The following is an 18,592-nucleotide window of genomic DNA, read 5'->3' as shown; positions in this document are numbered from 1 at the left end:
GACCCTAAAGGAAAGGGGACCTCAGCCGACCTCAGAAAAGTTAATGTCAGTATTGAGAAGAACTTGAGGAAGAAGAGGAGAAACCCACTGATAATGAGCTCACATCAACTAAGGATTGCTCCAAAGAGCATACTGATATCAACATGTAATTACAGACAAAAATTTCATTCGAGAGACCAGAGTTTGACTGGTATAGAGTAGATACACATGAGTAGGATACAGAATATTTTAGGAAGAATCAGTTAACGAAGGGAGGTGAAGTTATCCCTTGTCCTGAATCAAATAATATCATTAACAAACAATGAAAGAAATCTAAGGGTTCTATCCTAGTATTCCTGATGCAGGCAGTGTTTTCACTGAAGCCAATGGGAGTTTTGCCTACTTAAGGAGATGGGTTTGAAACTGTCCACATGTCATAGAGTAGAGGATCTAAGAGAAATAGATAATTGATGCAATCATTTCCCTTCAGAGTAAAGAGAGCAAAAGTGCAGTGTGTGGCTTACATTTTTTTTGGCATGTAACCCTCAATTAATTCACTGAAATGTTGAATTATATACAACCAACAGAAAAAGGATCCTATCTAACAGACTTCAAATGAATGACTGGTGAAACCCAAGTATATTTAAACTACTTTCATGTAGTGCCAACAACTGATTTTTTCAGTTTTTTAACCCTGTGAAATATGAGTAACTCCACGAGGACTGGAGCTAGTTTCAAGTTCCAGTCATCTCAGGTTTCTTGGGCAATATACATGTATACAGTGCAAAGCGTTTTTCAACATACAGTACAAAAAGAAGGTCAAAAAACCAGAGAAAGCAGGGTGGGAGTACAAGATGTTTGCATCTGATCTTGTAAATCTAATTGGTGCATAAAATACATGTTGCAGGTTCAATCGAATGCTCAGTGACGTCAATGGGAGTCTCTTCATCGGTTTCAGTAGGTGTCAGATAACATCTACATATACTGGAAAATTTCTCCTAGAGTTGTGTGTTTTTCCTTAGGAGTTTGTAACATTCCCATTTTGGGGGGATGGACCGATCCCTAACCCCGCTGAGTAAGGTGACAGACTACCCTGTTACAGTAATCAACAAGAAAAGAAAGCAAGGGAAATGGATATGACTGGATTTCAATGTTTCATACACAGTTTTTAGTGCCATATGGCTGTCTTTTCAGGTTAGTAGCTAAATTTCACAATAGTCCAGGTGTCCTGGTAGCTTACATTAGTAAAGTATTTGGTTTTGTGTCTTCTTTGGTCATATATTTTATTCCAAAGAACCTATGGATACTAATTATAGCCCAGATTTTTTTTGTATATGTAACTTGAAGTAGAAAAAAACCCAGATTGACAATCAGCTAGCTCATCTGTTACACAAAACAAATAAACCAATTTTAGTAAGTAGAAATGTCTTTTAAGATACAGTACGACACTCCATTTCTCAATAGATTATAATAGGATGTGCTTGATGGCATAGGTGAATGAAATCACTCTGCTATGATTTATATGTACCAGGATTGTCAAACTTAATATTACCAGTGGTCAATTTTCACTTTCTCATTTAATTCAAGTGTAAAATATAGGTGATGGATTTCACTGTAACCTGACAGTTTTAGATGTGTAGTAGATATAATATCAAGAATACGTCTTAAGCATAGACATTTTTAACATTTTTCAGCTGGCACACATCTCTAAAAGTGTTTTGATCATATTATACCAGGACATAAAAAATGTACTCCCAAAAGATGCTTCATGTTCTAATGAGAGGTTTTCCTACTAGCAAAACATTTTAAATGCTTCATTCATTATTAGTCTGAATCAATATAATAAATGCGAATAATATTTTAAAGTTCCTCCAAAGCTGAGGAGTCTGAAAAATCCCTGGGACAAAAGTTTCAAGAGTCCATCAAACCTGATAGTTGCCTTATTAGTAGTTACAGTCCTGCCCCTGTTCCCTTCTCCCAAAATATTATTTTCTGTTAAACACCTGGCTAATTCTGATTTCTGGTTCATACCCTACTAATTGTTTAGGTTGGACTCAACTCAGTCTGGAGTTGTTTTATATCTCATATTGCTGCTCCTGTCGTCATACAGAATCATGTGATCATTTTGGATCTCAAAGAACAAAGTGTTGGGTTCATTTAGTGCTTGGATGCGTTCATTTAGTGCTTTAAGGAGTATCCTGGCAGCTACAGGAATTGTTGTTGTTAAATCATTAGTAGAGCCCTACCAAATTCATTGTCCATTTTGGTCAAATTTCATGGTCATAGGATTTTAAAAATAGTAAATTTCATGATTTCAGCTATTTAAATCTGAAATTTCATGGCATTATAATTGTAGGAGTCCTGACCCAAAAAGGAGTTGTGGGGGGGGTCACAAGATTATTGTGGAGGGGGTTGCAGTATTGCTACTCTTACTTCCGTGCTGCTGTGGACGGCGGCACTGGCTTCAGAGCTGGGCAACTGGAGAGCGGTGGCAGGTGGCCATGACCCCAGCTCTGAAGACAGAGCCACTGCCAGTAGCAGTGCAGAAGTAAGGATGGCATGGTATGGTATTGCCACCCTTACTTCTGAGGTGCTACCTTCAGAACTGGGCTCTCAGGCAGCAGCTGCCACTCTCTGGATGCCCAGCTCTAAAGACAGCAGAGCAGAAGTAAGGCTGGCGTGGCATGGTATGGCCATCCTTACTTCTGCGCTGCTGCTGGTGGGGCGCTGCCTTCAGAGCTGGGCGCCTGGCCAACAGCTGCCGCTCTCTGGCCACCCAGCTTGAAGGCAGCATAGGAGTAAGGGTGGCAATACCACAATCCCCCTAAAATAACCTTGCGACCACCCTGCAACTCCCTTTTGGGTCAGGACCCCAAATTTGAGTAACACTGGTCTCCCCTGTGAAATCTGTATAGTATAAGGTAAAAGCACACAGAAGACCAGATCTCACGAGAGGAGACCAGATTTCATGGCCGTGATGTGTTTTTTATGGCCATTAATTTGGTAGGGCCCTAATCATTAGGTAGCACTCTTCCCTTTGTGCCTTTTCAGAGAATGCAATGACATTGTCTTGACTTAGTGTAACTAGTGGTGATTAAAACTTCAGTCCTTGCCCCACATGATCATTAAAATCTCATGGTACTGTTATTTTCTGGATACTTACAACCTGGATCATAATGTCTTATCCATGATTTCCCAAGTAATTTAATGTAGTATGATATTCCTCACTTCCTATTTTCTAGTGCTGTAGATGCTGTGCACTGTTAAAGAGTTGTTGCATTTCATTTCAGGGCTGGATGGCATGATCCTGGTGTCTAGTTTGTTTATCAATTTGTCAAGGGTTTTGGATCCTTCAGTATGCGAACTGGAACAGAAATGTAAGATCTGTAATGATTAATATACTTTATTGTACAGCATGCAAGAAATATTCCATACTATACAGTGTTAGTAAAATGCAAAGAATCAGGGTTTTGTTTTTTCATTTGGTGCCTTTGTGCTCACTTCAATTTGGCCTATGAATATATTTATCTGTCTCTTTCAGCACGTGTGAAACAGTGAGAGATGACACAGAGCCAGCAGCACCAGCTCACTTCATAGGAGCCAGGCAGCCCTTCTCCCTGGAGGTTTCATACAGGCCCTGCCTGAGTGCACGCTTGAGTCTGGCACATGACTACCCAGCCTAAGCGAGGAAAAGTGGGGAAGTGGGGTGTCAAGGGGACAGTTGTCTATCAGATGCTCATTCTGGTAGGTGGGGATATTGAGGCAAAGGTGCCAAAGATGTCATGGGTGGTCATTTTACTTACTATTCATATAAGCATACTGTTGATTTATTGGTGTGTTTTTCCAAATTAATGTTCTGTTCCTCTGCCCCACAATAAAGCTGTCTTTGTTTTAAACACAGACTGAGTGCTTGTAAGAAGGGCCATATTGCCTATTCAAGGCACTTAGGACAGGTATTTTGTTTTTTTCCAAGGTACTGGTGTGGGAGTTTGAGCCAGTGGTATTTGTTAATTTTAAGAGGAACCCCTAGATATTTGAACAACACCTAGCAGAAGGGTTACGTTTGGGGCGGGGGGGCTTGTTCCTAGGATTGTTCCTGGGTTAGTAGCCCGTACAAGCACATCTTGAAAAAAAACATTAATTTGGGAAAGCAAGTTATTCTGGGGAAATATAATTTGCATCATGGCTGTATACATATTGGAAGATTGGTGCCTGGGCGCATGTTTAGGAGGAAGGAGGATGCCTGTGCAGCATTACGTGAGTTGCCGGCAGCAGTGGAACCTTCACAAATTCCAAGTGGCAGATGATATGTGGAAACTGGTAGCCTGTGGAACCCAGCTTCCCCACCCGACCCTGCTTCAGATGTACAGTTGCTAAAGAAAATGACAGCTTTCTTAGAAAAGGAGACTAAGATGGTGGGTGATATGCTGGGGCTGTTGGGCCAGCAGCCCCAATCCTGGGTGCCACAGCATCTCCTGATGTATGAGCAAAGGCTGTGGGGCAAGCAGTGGAAAAGCTGGTGGAGCCCCATCCTGAGTCAGCTCTCTGTTGTAAGTCCAAGGTTATTTTCGGGTGCGGGGAGTCAAAACACCTGGTGAAGAAAGAGTGGACTGTCAGTTAGGAGTCAAAACCAAATTGGTGCAAGAGTGGCAGGTACCAGATACAGAAAAGTGAAAGTGTCTAGTAGAGCATCTCAGGGGCCCACCTTAGGACATGGTCAGCACCTTGAAAATCAGTGACCCGGACAAGGTTTCAGCCTATATACAGAGGTTGGAGAAGCTATTACAGAGAGCTGTGGAATATAAGTTAAAAGTAAAATGACTTTGTCCAATGATGCTTTGACTTCTAGATTATTTCTGAAGATCAGGAAAAGTCTTACAGCAATAGAGTTCTTATATAAAGCCTATGTGGTCACCCTAAAATACTTTCCAGTTTTGCCTTAGATAAATAATGTGGCAGCAGTATTTCCACTACATTATTATACACATTTTTCAGACAGGGGAACTAAGGCAGAAGAGGTAAAGTGACTTGACATAGGTCACCTAACAAGCTAGTGCACTGTTCTTACCTCCTCTCAATTGCTGATCCTAGTAAATCAATGCTAAATTTAATCAGGTTAACGCTCAGATTCAGAGAAGTAGTTTAATATGGGGCTGTGATGGGGTGTTCGCCCCACACCAGAGTGGAAGGGGTTAATGGAGGCCTCATGGGCCTGCCACACCCTGTCCAGAAAGGAGCAGTGGATTTTAGTCCTCCAAGCATCCTAGGGAGGCTGCGCAGGAAGCAGCCAATGGAGGAAGGCTGTATGAATCAGCCAGTCGGGGCCCAGCAGGCTCACATAAAAGCAGCTGCAGAGCTACAGATAGTCAGTTGCTGCAGGGAGTCCAAGAAATAGAGATGGTGTTTCTAGTCAGTTTCAGGCAGGTAACCCTTGGACAGAGCAGCTGCTGGCAGGGACCAGGGAAGCAAGAGGGAGCTCCTGGGGCTGGCTGCTAGGACTTGCTGACTGGAGGCCCTGAGAAGAGGGTGAATAAGGTGCCAGGGCCGTGGGAAAGTGGTCCTGGGAATTGAAGCAGTATTGGCAGAGAAGTTAAGGAGAGGCAGCAGGAGGCTGCCATCTACAGGGTCGGGACCTGGAGTAGTGTGTGGGCCCAAGTCCCCCCACGTGCCACTGAGGAAGTGGCTGGACTATCGAACTCGAAGATACTTCCACCAGCAGGAGAAAACATAGATGGTGACACAGCTGGAGGCCAAGTCATGAAAAGGATATTGCGGTTCTGGTGCTGAGATGGGTCTGCATGCGGAGAAGGCAGTGGGAGAGGCACCACCAGGAGAGGGCAAGATAGCTCATCCGTAAGATGGCCAGCAGGAGGCACCGCTCTGGTGGGTGAACTCCATCACAGAGGCCTACATGACTAAGACACAGTAGTTACAGAAGAGAAGGAATTAACACTAAGATCATGGTGACTTATACAATACCATCTTTTCACCAACTGAATGATTTTCTAACTTCTAAGGAAAAATATCATTTATTTTTTCATATAATCAAGCCCCCTATTTTCTCCTTATAATCTCCCTAGATTTATAGTGCTCAGAATGGGCCACCACTATTTGCAAGGATTTTTGTTTTGTTTTTCCTGAGAATTTAATTTAATTATCCATATTCTTACAAAAATGTTTCCCTGAACATTCATTTGAAAATGTTCTCAGTATGGAGAGGGATCCTTAGGCCAACAGATTTCTCCTTCAGTAGCCAGTGAAGTAGTTCCGAGTCATGTTTCTGCATAGAACAGCAACCCATGTTACACATTACCACAGCTGAGCATAGATATGTGAACCAGACTAAAATGTTTATTGCATTTTTCAGCTTTAATACATTCCCTACTTCTGTGCTGTTGCCAGCCTGTCTGCTTTCACAATCATTATGGTACTCTGGGAACTTCTAATGATAAAGCACTTTAATACTGTCTGTGTTTATTCCCCCAAGAGTTTGTACTTTAGCAGAACCACATTTACACTGTGCATGGTCTCTGCTCATCCTACTAACACTTCTGGCAAAATGGAAAGCCTCTTTATAGCTTTGGATGGGATCTACAGAAACAGTTGCGTCTTTCCTGACTTAGGAATTGGTAAAAACTTCACAGATAAGATGTATTTGATTAGGGGACCATATTTCCCAAAAAGAAAACAGGGCACCCCCATGCTGTTGCCAGTCGCTGTAATCCTGTCTCTCCCCCCCCCCCCCCACTCCCTCCACCACGTGCCAGGCTGTTGCTGGAACCCTGAGGGGCCGCCCTGCGCAATTGGGGTTCCCCCACACATGCTGGAGCACTGCTTCCCCCACAGCCCTGTCTCCCCCTCCCACCCCATGGGGGTCTGGCATCTCTGCTCACCCCCTCCATACCACACTCCACTTTTTTGACAGAAGTGGGCATTTGTCTGTTTGCTCTTCTGATCAAGTCAGCAAGAGCAAACAGGACAAATGCCTCCTTTTGGGGGGAAAAAAAGGCCAGGACAGGGCTTAAAAAAGGGACCGTCCTGGCCAAAACAGGATATATGGTCACCTATATTTGATCCAATTTGAAATATTTCTTTACAAACCATTAAATTAACATGCAAACTAACATCACAGATGGGAATGAAGGGTTTGACTCAGAGGTGCTGAGCGCCCATCATGGCAGTTGATTTCAATGGGAGCTGTGGATCTCAGCACTCTCGGAATCAGACCCAAAATACTAATGGGAAAGATAAGAATTAGTGCAGTTTATAGTTCTACAAGAATTGGGCCAATTCCTAGGCCCTCCATATCTATGCTGGGCACAAGAGAACAAAAATAGCTTTAGGTACCTTTGCATCTCCCAAATTCTGGGGCTGAATCAGTCACAGGTGTAACATAGAGTAGCCACTGGGCAGCTCTAACATACGTTCTGACTGTCCATAGTCCCCTAGGGTATGTCTACACAGTAAAGAAAAACCTACGGCTGGCCTGTGCCAGCCAACTCCAGGCTCGTGGGGCTCAGGCTGTAGGACTGTAAAATTGCTGTATAGATTTCTGGACTTGATACAGAAGACAGAATATTAGGCTAGATGGAACACTAGTTTGATCCAGTATGGCCATTTTTCTGTTCTCATGTTTGCTCTAATGCAATTGTTTTCAGGATTGCTCAGTATAGAAACTCTGATCTGCACACAATCGGGTCACTCCCCTTGTTCTTAAGGATAGAGTTTTCTGCAGTTATTTTTAAGATGTTCTCTTTCAGTTCTTCCTAATACAATCTAGGATATTTAGAAATTAAAATAGGGTTTTTAATAATTTTCCATTTTTGAATTGGGCAAAAATGTTCTTTCCCTGTTTCTAATGGAAAATATGCCAGAATGATTTCCTTTTGTTTACTTCTTCACTTTTGTTTTCTTTTGTTTACTTCTGCATCAGCATCATTAATCCTTTCAGCAGAAATACAAGCGATGCTCTTGCTCTAGGATAATTGTTGTTTAAGTGTGCATCATATAAAAATGATATTAATGGGCCAGATAACTTTTTGGCAAATTAGGTGGCATTCACTGAAAAGGTTAGAGATATTCAGTGTGCAAAGAACTCTTCAGTATAAAGTAGTGCACACTTTTTGGCCTAAACTATCATGTTTAAGTCTTCCTTTCAACCTTCCTTCCTTTCCTTTCCTTTCCTTTCCTTGTTTCCTTAAAACAACCTTACCGCACAAGACAGGCCCAAACCAAAATATCAGACCCGAACAACCTTCCAAACTTTGGGAAAGTTTAGAGCTGAATCTGTGGCCAGCCCTTATTTTTAAAATGACCTATCCAAAGATCCCAGATCTAAAGTCCCCCCAACTTTGGAAAAATATGGATCAAGTTCTGGTGTGAACTTCTAATTTCTATACACATACTAGATTTTTGGAACAAAATAACCCCCAAACCCAGCCCTTTTCTGAGTAAATTAAGGTAAAACTGTGGGCAGCTACTATTGTTCAAATACATGTGGGTTACTAGTAAAAATAACGCCTACACTCTGGGAACACAAGAAGGTTATTTTAATTGTTGCTATTGGAAGAAATGTATCAGCATACTGCAACTTAAATCATCGAGAAAAATGTGTTCCTTGGCTTTTTTTCCATTGAGCAAAATGTTGTTTAAGACAGAGAAAAAAGTTCCATTTCCTTATGTTTTTAGTATGTCTTCAGGGCATTGCTATTTATTTTGCAGGATCATTGTAACAGTCTGTTATTCATTTCACTGCATTTTTGAAGCATGGCCCAGCAACTATCAATTGAAGTGAGGATTGACCTAGCAGTGTAGTATTTTTGTCTGTTATGGGCCAGGGTCTCTGATATTTCATTACCCATTCCTTTTACATGAGTTCTCTACTTTATTAGTCTGCTTTATAATAGAGGCGCAACTATAGCGGGCTTGGAACACACTCCAACATGTGAAAAAATCATTTATAGACCCATTTCAAGGGCGACAGCTGAACTGGGACCACTATTTTAAAAAAACGTCCATGTAAAAAAATACTGATGTGCTCTATTTGCCAAACAACATTGATTAATGGATTTCTCTACACGAAATCTCCAAAATATGTGGTAGCTGGGTGTGGTTTTGCCAGTCACATACTGAAAAGTAGAAGTCAGCTATAGATCTATTTTGGGCCCACCATGTTCTACAGAGCCACTGAGCTGAACTTTAACGTAAGATTGTGAAAATGATTCAATTTTCACTATTTTTTTATCAGTTTTCTTATTGTGACTGATGCACAAATCACATACTGGGCAATGCTCCCCTGAACGGGGGTGGAAGGAACCATTGGCCAAAGCTTTACAATTCAGCACTCTTTGTTAAAGGAGATACACTTGAAATCCCATCCTGCTGTCCTTGCACATTCTAAACTCCCCATCTAAATCCATAAGTGTTTTATATGTAGAACTAGGCATTTTATGGACTAACGAGAGAAATTTGTCAGAGGAACTTGCTGAGGTTTTTCTGGGAACGTAGCCTCAGCATAAGCTTAGTGTGCAAGATTTACAGATGTGGTGCCTGCCCAAGTTCCTCTTTCGCATCCACTGCTATTGATGCCACAGTACACTCTTAGGTATTCTGTATCCACTGTGGTATCTAACTAACTACCACAGTTAAATGAAATGTGCATAAAAATGTATAGAGCTCATTTCTCAGCTGCAGCCAAGTCCTGCTTAGCGCTGATTGGGAGGGGACCAAGGTGGCACTCAGACACTTTTACACCCTCATGCCCTATTCCTGGAGCCTGCACGGGGCCAGATCAGCTGCCTCAGGGCTGCTCTAAATGACACTGGTTGCAGCGCAACCAAGAAGCCATTACGCTGTCACAGACTGCTAAAGTACAAATGGTCATTCCCTAGACATGACATACACCAAAGACTGTGAAAGGACTTGTCAACAAGGTTCCTTCTCCACTCTGAACTCTAGGGTACAGATGTGGGGACCTGCATGAAAACCTCCTAAGCTTACTTTTACCAGCTTAGGTTAAAACTTCCCCAAACTATTTTACCTTTTGCCCTTGGACTTCCACTGCCACCACCAAATGTCTGGGTTTATTTTTGAGAAAGCGTTGTTTGGAAACGTCTCTTCCTCCTCCCCCCCAAAATCTTCACCAAAACCTTGCACCCCCCTGCCTGGGGAAGGCTTGATAAAAATCCTCACCAATTTGCACAGGTGACCACAGACCCAAACCCTTGGATCTTAAGAACAATGAAAAAAGGATTCAATTGCTTATAAGAAGAATTTTAATATAAGAAAAGGTAAAAAGAATCACCTCTGTAAAATCAGGACGGTAAATACCTTACAGGGTAATTAGATTCAAAACATAGAGAATCCCTCTAGGCAAAACCTTAAGTTACAAAAAAAGACACAGACAAGAATATTCGTTCTATTCAGCACAGTCTAATTTCTCAGCCATTTAAAGAAATCATAATCTAACACATCTAGCTAGATTATTTACTAAGTTCTAAGACTCCATTCCTGTTCTGCCCCTGGCAAAAGCATCACACAGACAGACAGACCCTTTGTTTCTCCCTCCCTCCCTCCCACTTTGAAAGTATCTTGTCTCCTCATTGGTCATTGTGGTCAGGTGCCAGCAAGGTTATCCTAGCTTCTTAACCCTTTACAGGTGAAAGGATTTTTCCTCTGGCCAGGAGGGATTTTAAAGTTGTTTATCCTTCCCTTTATATTTATGACAGGACTTGTGGTGTATGTCACCTGGGGATGCCCTCCACTGAAGAAACTCTCAGTACTTAGGCTCCTTGAGTTGATTTTATTGTACGTTTGCACTGCTAGAGCAGCCCAAGAGGCTGTATCAGAGCCAGGATCTGGCCCATAGTTCTGCCTGTCTGTTCAGGGACTGGATTTTGGTGGGGAAGGGTATAATTTTGACAGTATTACCGTGGGAAAGTTAAACCAAAAAAGTGGACTTTGCAATTTTCTCTGAAGGTGCAAAGGTTTGTTAGGAGATGGGGCACCCCCAGGCATTCTCAGGTTAGGATAAGGACAATGAAAGGACACTCCCCAAAGACAGGCATCTGAAAGGGGCCTGTGAATACATGAAATGGCAAAACACAATTGCTTAACCTTGGTGCTAGGAAATGGGTCTGCCTCAATAGCTATACCAGACTCCAGCCGATGCTTCGGAGCCCCTTCTGCACCATTCCAGAAGTGAAACTCCAGACTGAGCAGAAGCTAAGGAACCTTATGCTGTAATTCCACAAACTATATACACAACAGTTAACTGCAGAAGGAAAATCCCCAGCCCCAGCTTGCATATCTCATAGTTAGAAGATTGTCAAACATCTAGAGTATGCAGAGAAACAGAATTGCATGGCAGGGAAGGCAGAATACAGGAAACATTCAGCAACACAGCCAGATGCTGTAAATTCTGAATTATAGTATGAATAACAAAACACACAGAGGGAGAAGCAGACTGATCACAGCAGAGAGAGGGTTGTTTAAAGGGCAGAGAGATAAAATTATATAAAGAGCAAGACTAACTTGTTTTAAGAGACAAGCTCTTGGTTTGAAATTTTTGTTTTAAACTACAGATAAATACATGCTTAAAGTATCTAATATTTCAATCATTAGAGCTTCCCAGACATGCTAAGGGGAGTTTAGTGTCAAATCCCTGCACAGCAGTGGCAGAATGGATTTCCAGACTTGTATGCGTTTTAGACTGCTGCCTATCCCTCAAATATCTGATCTCATTGTTGGCTCTTAACTAAATAAACATTCAGATATTTTAAAATAACTGGTAGTCTATTGTGTCCTGTCTTCCACTCTTATAATAGAAATGTAAAACAGCTGAGTTATTAATGAGCTGCTGAGATTTTTTAAATGATGTTCATTATATATTTATTACATTTTTTTCTGTACAGAATAGCTTTGCATTTTCATGTCAGACTTTTAGATAATCAACCAAACAAATAGTTCCTCATGCACCAAAAGGACCAGAATAAATTATTATAGCTTTTAAAGTAATTACTTATTAAACCAAAATAAGTATCAAAGGGGCTTGGGGGGGGTCACATAAGAAATTTGATTTTCCTAAGTATTGTTTCATAACACTCTCACCTAGGTAAAGTGGAACAAGGACTCTCTACAAGAGTAACTCCACTGGAAATATTTCACAAGGGCATGTGAGTTTCAGGAACATGTGTATGTGATTTCTTTTCAAAGGTGTTGAGCACCCACATTGACTTCAGTGGGAAACAGGTGTTCAGCACCTTACAGGATAAGGCTCTTTCTGCATATAGATAAAATGAGGAATTTTAATAATATCCTTGGTGTATACAGGCATTAACAACATATCTGTTTTAGGATCAGTATATGTTTTTAATATTTCTCCTGAGTAGGGCATTTGAAATGAGAAACATTTCCAGAAAAATTGTTGCTTTGGTTATAGATTGTGTAACATCTTCGCAAGAATATTTCTTCCTTTTGTATGGAGCATTGGTATTGTTTTTTTGCTTTGCTTTTCTCTGATGCACTCTATCTTGAACACGCAGTAATTGCATTTAGGGCTAAGTCTCAGAAAGACATTCTGTGTACAGTATTCAAATAGCAAAAATATGCCAGTGGAGCTAGTCTAAAATATAATTTTTGGGGTCATATAGCATCCCTCAAAGCAGTCCTCAGATAGTAAGAGAAAATGCTATGTCTAGTTAGGCACTCAAAGACCAGGAGTGTGGGACAGTATCCGAATGAAGGTGGATGAGTAAAACTGACACATAAAACTTAAAAAAAAAAAAAAAAGTACTTTGCACTGCATGAAGCAAAATCTCAGGAAAAGCCTAATTGCATGACTGTGAACTCAGTTCAAAGGGTGAGAATTGTATCACAAAGACCAGATAAAATGGTATTTTAATAATCCATTTTTCTACTCAGAATAGCAATTAGCCTCCAATATATTTTGGAAAAGAAGTACCAGACCCTCAGCCCTGCTCAGGATGTTCTGGCACTTCAAACACACCTAAGGGGCAGCCTATCAGGGCCTGTTATGATACCTTCTGTCCAAGAGTCTTCTGTTTCTACATCCCCGGGGGCCAGGGAGTGTGGTTATGAGACTACTATAAGTTACAGTCGAAACCAGACCAACCCCAATATCAGGAGACCATAAAGCTGACTTGACTCATTGTCCCTGCCAACCCTTATAGTCTTATGTTGAACCCAGTTTGGCCAAACCAGAGGATTTGAGCCAAAATGTTCAATGATGGAAAAGCTTTTAGACATGTAGAGGTGAAAAAATTTTTTAAAAAAAAACCTCTCTAGACTGATGATGCCTACAATCCATTATGTAATAGGGACTAAGCCTTTACAGAAGACACTATAAACACTTCTTGCCACTAGAGGAACAACATTTTTATCTGCTTGCTCCATGTCTGGTACTCGGCTCAACCCTGGGCCACCACTAGGCCACTTACCAATGACCTCCGGCATTGCTGCTCCACCACTGCCTACTATTAGTGGTGCTACCTCTTTACTTCAACAGCAGATTATTTGATGGTAACATCAGGAGATTCTTGTTCCTCCAAAATATTCAGGTGCATGAATGCGTTCAGTATGGCATACCAGCCTGTGTTTAAAAGTGCAGGTGCAGTTTTGCAATTAAGCCCTATATGCCTATTTTTGTAGTGAGGTAGATGGATGCCTTTGCATATGTGTTATGAAGTCCATAAAAATATATATTAAGTGCCTCACCAACAGTCAAATTTCATGAAGTTTTAGCGTGTATCAGGATAGCAAAATCCATCACCAGTTTTCCAGCATTTTATCTGAGAACCTGTCTCTGACCTAGCTGAGGTCAAGCAGATTATGCTTGAGCTGGCAGTTCATTTGTATGAGAGACGGAACTGCTTGCAAGGCATTCTCCATGAGGGCCCATAAACTCTCTTCCCCAACTTTGGTCCAAAGCAGCCCAGTTTGTTGACCTTCTAGTATGCTGCAAAGCCCTTCTTTTAGACCAGGTATTAGGAGAGGGCTGAGGCAATTGGAGCTGATGTCTCTTTGAGGAAACTTCAGGGTGGAGAGATTTTTATTTGATTGATAATATATCTTAGTTGACCAGTGTAGGGGAGCGTGTAGCCATTTCACTTTGTAATTGTTTTAGTATTCTATTTTTAATTGATGGCAAGAGCACCTAATAGCTTGAGTGTTCTTTATGTTGGATTATTGATATCCTGTAAACTCTGCTCTGAGGTTCAGATTTACCCCACCACCCAGGTTTCACCAGAATCCCAGAAGCTCAAGGTGCACAATCTATCTTAATTACCCCCTCCATTACTAGCCACATGGCATAATACTTCAACACCAAAATAGTTCAGAAAAGTCATCCATCAGATCAGTACTAAGCAAGGAACTTTTGAGTAAATCAGCAAAATTTCATATGCAAAATCTAAACCTAATAGGCTTATAATATTCCAAGAACCAGGCACTCAAGCATTGTACTGACATATTGTATTAAGGGCCCAATACTGTAATCCTCACTCACTTTGAGTAGTGCTTTTGTAACCCACTGGTGAGTGTGAGTTACAGATCCCTTCTGTGCCCAATCCACAGAAAATATGACTCATACTGCTCCACTTTAGTGCTTTAGCTCATTAATTGGTCCACAGTTCAATCCCTGCCACATTGGCCAACATATCTGCTATCATTTTTTACTTGCACTGTAGTCCCGTTAAATTCAATGTTTGATATGCTAAATCTGAATAGAAAGGAATAAAGGTGAACAGCTTTGTGCAAACTTAATAAGGAACGTACTCACTGGATCTACATGGAATTCTGAATTGTCCCTGTTAATAGGGAAAAAAAAGATTTCTTTTAAGTTTGCAATACAGAACTCAGCACATGGATTACCAGGGTGCAGCCACTCAAGCTATTAAAAGAAATTCACATGCTGAGGAGTTGACATTTTTGAGCTATCTGGTCTATTAGCATCTTGAGGAGGTATTACTTGACATAGGGAAGTGTTAACAGAGAAAAGATTTATTGTAATAGCATCTTCTTCTTTCACATGTCTTTCATAGACAAGTCTGTTTTATAATCTGTATCTAGTAAATAGCAAAGTAAAACTCTTAAATTACTTTTGACAAAAAGATAATGTTGTACCTCTTCTACATTTTTGTTAGTCTGGAAACCTTTTATCTCCACGCTATCATCCACCCTAATTCTACTGAAGGAGGTGATCTTCCTGTATAAGCCAAATTGACTAACATAAGTGTACATTTGAAGAGTTCCTAAAAGAACAGAATGTCTTGTTCATTTACGTACAATAAACACATGTTTCATCCAAACAGCATGGAATTGTGAAATAGTTTTAGAATCCAATAGCTTCTTTCATTTCAGCTTTGAAAATGCTGGCTAACAAGTCGCAGAAGGATGTATTTTCTCTTTTTACAAGAGGATTATATTATAAAAAATATATTTTTGAAAGAGCATTAATCTTTCATTTCTTGAGCGCTCTGTTTCAGTGGAACTACTATTTCTAAGATTGAGCAACAGGCAACCCCATGATTCATTCGTTTATAGTTACACATCACATTGAGATAGATAGACAGAAATGCATCTGATGAAGTGAGCTGTAGCTCACGAAAGCTTATGCTCAAATAAATTGGTTAGTCTCTAAGGTGGCACAAGTACTCCTTTTCTTTTTGTGAATACAGACTAACACGGCTGCTACTCTGAAACTAGAAATATTGATAGTCTCTCTTTATCACCACAGTCTAGAAGTAATTTAGAAGTTGGAAATGCTTCTTCTAACAGTCATAATTCAGGCTGCATTTATCTGGCAACAGACTCCCCTTCTCTCTGAAAATCTAAGCAGATTGTGAACAACAACAATAAAACACTCCAAAGCTGCTCTCTACAAATATTTCATTTCTATTTCCTCCTGAGATTTTCATACACGGAACATCTGTAGTATGAATGCCATAAATTCCAGCTGATGCTAATACTGATTTTGGTCATTGATTTCAGTGGAAGTTGAAGGTGTTCAGTACCTCCCAGGATCAAGTCCAAAGAGAAAACTGCCAGTTGTAGCCTGGACTATAAAATCACCATAGCAACAACAAACCATCGGTCCACAAAAAGCTATCTTGAAGAAACCTGTCCTAATAAAATTACTGTGTTTGTGGAGGCAATTTCATAAGTTTTCCACAGGATTGTTGGTGCAAAGCAGTCCAGTACATAAAGCAGAAACGAAGGGGAAAAAAATCAGAGGGCTGCATGGCTTAAGCGCTAAGCTTTCACTTCTGAGATCAGAGTTTAATTTTAAAATAAAATCATATGCAAAACAAACTAGGTGGTCCCCTTTCAGTCCCTGCTGGCTAGGACGCCACATTATAAAACTATCCCACAGAATCTGACGTAGTTAGCAGTCACTTCCCAAGAGAGACCCAAATCTGATTTGTTAGCAGCAGAATTATCTCTTAAGTGAGAGGTTAGCAGCAAAGGAAATCTTGCATTGCAATCAAATGTATCCGGGCGGTGAAAAACCCTCTCTGTGCACAAAATGCAGGCTCAATCTCTGACCTTACATAAGCTCAACCACTTGCCCAAATTTTAACATAGCCTTCCTTTCATAAATTACCATGTTAAGACTCCTATGTGTGCAATGTACTGTAATAGCATCTGGAAAATCTTAGGTACAGTAAGGTGCACAGATCACCCCAAAGGGCTAGTCAGACCATAGCTTGAATATCATTCACAATTTAACCCCACCACAGAATTCACATCAAAGAACTGGAAAGGACACAGGAGAGACAAACGAAGAGTGAGATGTCTCAGCAGCTCTAGTGACAGTAAAAGAAGTAGATTTTGTTCCTCAGTATTAACGCTTTTATGGTGCATTTCACTGAGGAATTTAAAGACTTTTTTAATAATGAATTAGTTAAGCCCTGTGTAGTACTGCCATTCCACAACCATTTGAAAATGAATAAATTGAGGGTGAGCGATCAGTCCTAAATCGCACAGCAGGTGCAGAGTTAAGAACAAAAGCCACACATACAGTGTGACTCCCAATCATATGTTCTAACCACTAGAAATCACTCCATGCAGAGGAACCGAAGGCTATGTTTGCATGAGCACTTTTGTGGAAAAAACACCCCTCTGAGCGACATAAGTTACACCTACAGAAGCACAGGCGGGGACAGCGTTATGTTGGTGGGAGGCACTCTCCCGCCAATATAGCGACCGTCACTCATCAAGCTCTCTCCCGTCAGCACAGAAGTGGCTACTCAGGTGATCTTACAGCTGTGCATCTGCATCGGTACAGCTGTGCTGCTTTAAGGGCTCTAGTGTAGACACGGCCTAAGTTCCTACACTGTGTGGCATTTCCCCCCATTCTCTTCAGTGTATGCAGTGTTAGAATGTTTGTCCTATTTTAGTTAAAATAGAATTTGTTATGTCCACCTCCAGTATTTTCCGTGAAACTGGTATCAAAGCATAACATTTCCATCTTATCCCATTAAACAGGTGTATGAAGGGAGAGAGAATTTTCCCTAGTCTCCCTGAGTAGGTGTGTGCAATTGTTCATGTTAGAGCAGATCACTGGCAATCTGGAAAGATAAATTTTTTTAACATTTATTTACCTTTATGGAGAGAATAGCACATATAAAATGAATGTCATGTCTCATTTCTTTTTATTTCAAGCTGTACTTGATGAGCTGCTGCTGCTTCTTTTTGTCTTTTTTTTTGCTAAAGTAAATAAAATATTAATTGTTTATAGAATTGCGAGCCTCATAGAATGAGTCAGAGAAAGCTTGCACAGAATTTATCACAAGGTGGAATAAGCCTCTATTGTTTTACATTCATCAGTCTGGTAAGACTATAGGCTTACAGGGCGTGCTCTGTGAAGCCACTAGGGTAGATTTAGATTTAGGCCTTGATCCTGTGACATGTTGCACATGGACTAACTTTTGTACTTGCCTGGAGCCAATTGCAGGATCAGGGCTTTAATGCCTAGACTCAGCCTTTTGTTCCTGGGGTAATCAGCACTATGGAAATGGGGCTGAAAGCAATAGCAGTCACCCACAAAGCAATGTGAGGTGCAGCCTGTAGAGAGTCTTCTGTTCTTCTAAGATAAATGCATGACTGCTGGTTGGAGGGAAAAGAGGTGGAAATTCTCAGCACTTCATCTGGGATTCAGAGAGTATCACAGGAGGAGAGTAATTTAGTGTGTCTTTACCCTCCGCTGTAATTTCTGCCTTGGCAAATCTGTGTCATAAACTTCTACAGAAACAGGACAGGTTATTTGTTGAGGCATGACAGTTGATTCATGCTGTACATAGACACAAAGCTGTCTCACTGTCTAATTCAGGTGGAGATAATACAGATCAAATATACATTGGCTGCTAGTAGATGGTCAAATTGGTGAGGCTGTCTACGAGATGTCATGTCAGAAAGTCCACAAGAAAAAAAATGTGTTTTCAGGATAGCATGGATGAAGAAGGGAATTCCTGAGTTAGTGAGAAGAGGGGGGCAGTGAAAGCACAAGGATGAGCGTGGTAGAAGGTGAGAGTGGAAGAAGGATACAAAGGGGTTTCCTTGGACCGTTCAGGGGAGAAGATGGAGCATGAGGGAG

General features: G+C 41.0%; 1 long non-coding RNA gene across 1 annotated transcript; it reads left to right on the top strand.

Annotated features, from left to right (window-relative positions):
- Positions 1 to 5,364: 5,364 nt before the first annotated feature.
- LOC122455831 lies at positions 5,365 to 16,675 on the top strand. The gene is made up of 3 exons (XR_006274322.1): positions 5,365 to 5,604; positions 5,699 to 5,862; positions 15,988 to 16,675. It is a non-coding gene; the product is annotated as an uncharacterized LOC122455831 (long non-coding RNA).
- Positions 16,676 to 18,592: the final 1,917 nt, after the last annotated feature.

Source organism: Dermochelys coriacea, chromosome 9 (assembly GCF_009764565.3).
Source record: "Dermochelys coriacea isolate rDerCor1 chromosome 9, rDerCor1.pri.v4, whole genome shotgun sequence".
NCBI lineage: Eukaryota > Metazoa > Chordata > Testudines > Dermochelyidae > Dermochelys > Dermochelys coriacea.
Note: the sequence above shows the minus strand (reverse complement) of the source record. Positions and strands in the feature narration are given on the sequence as shown.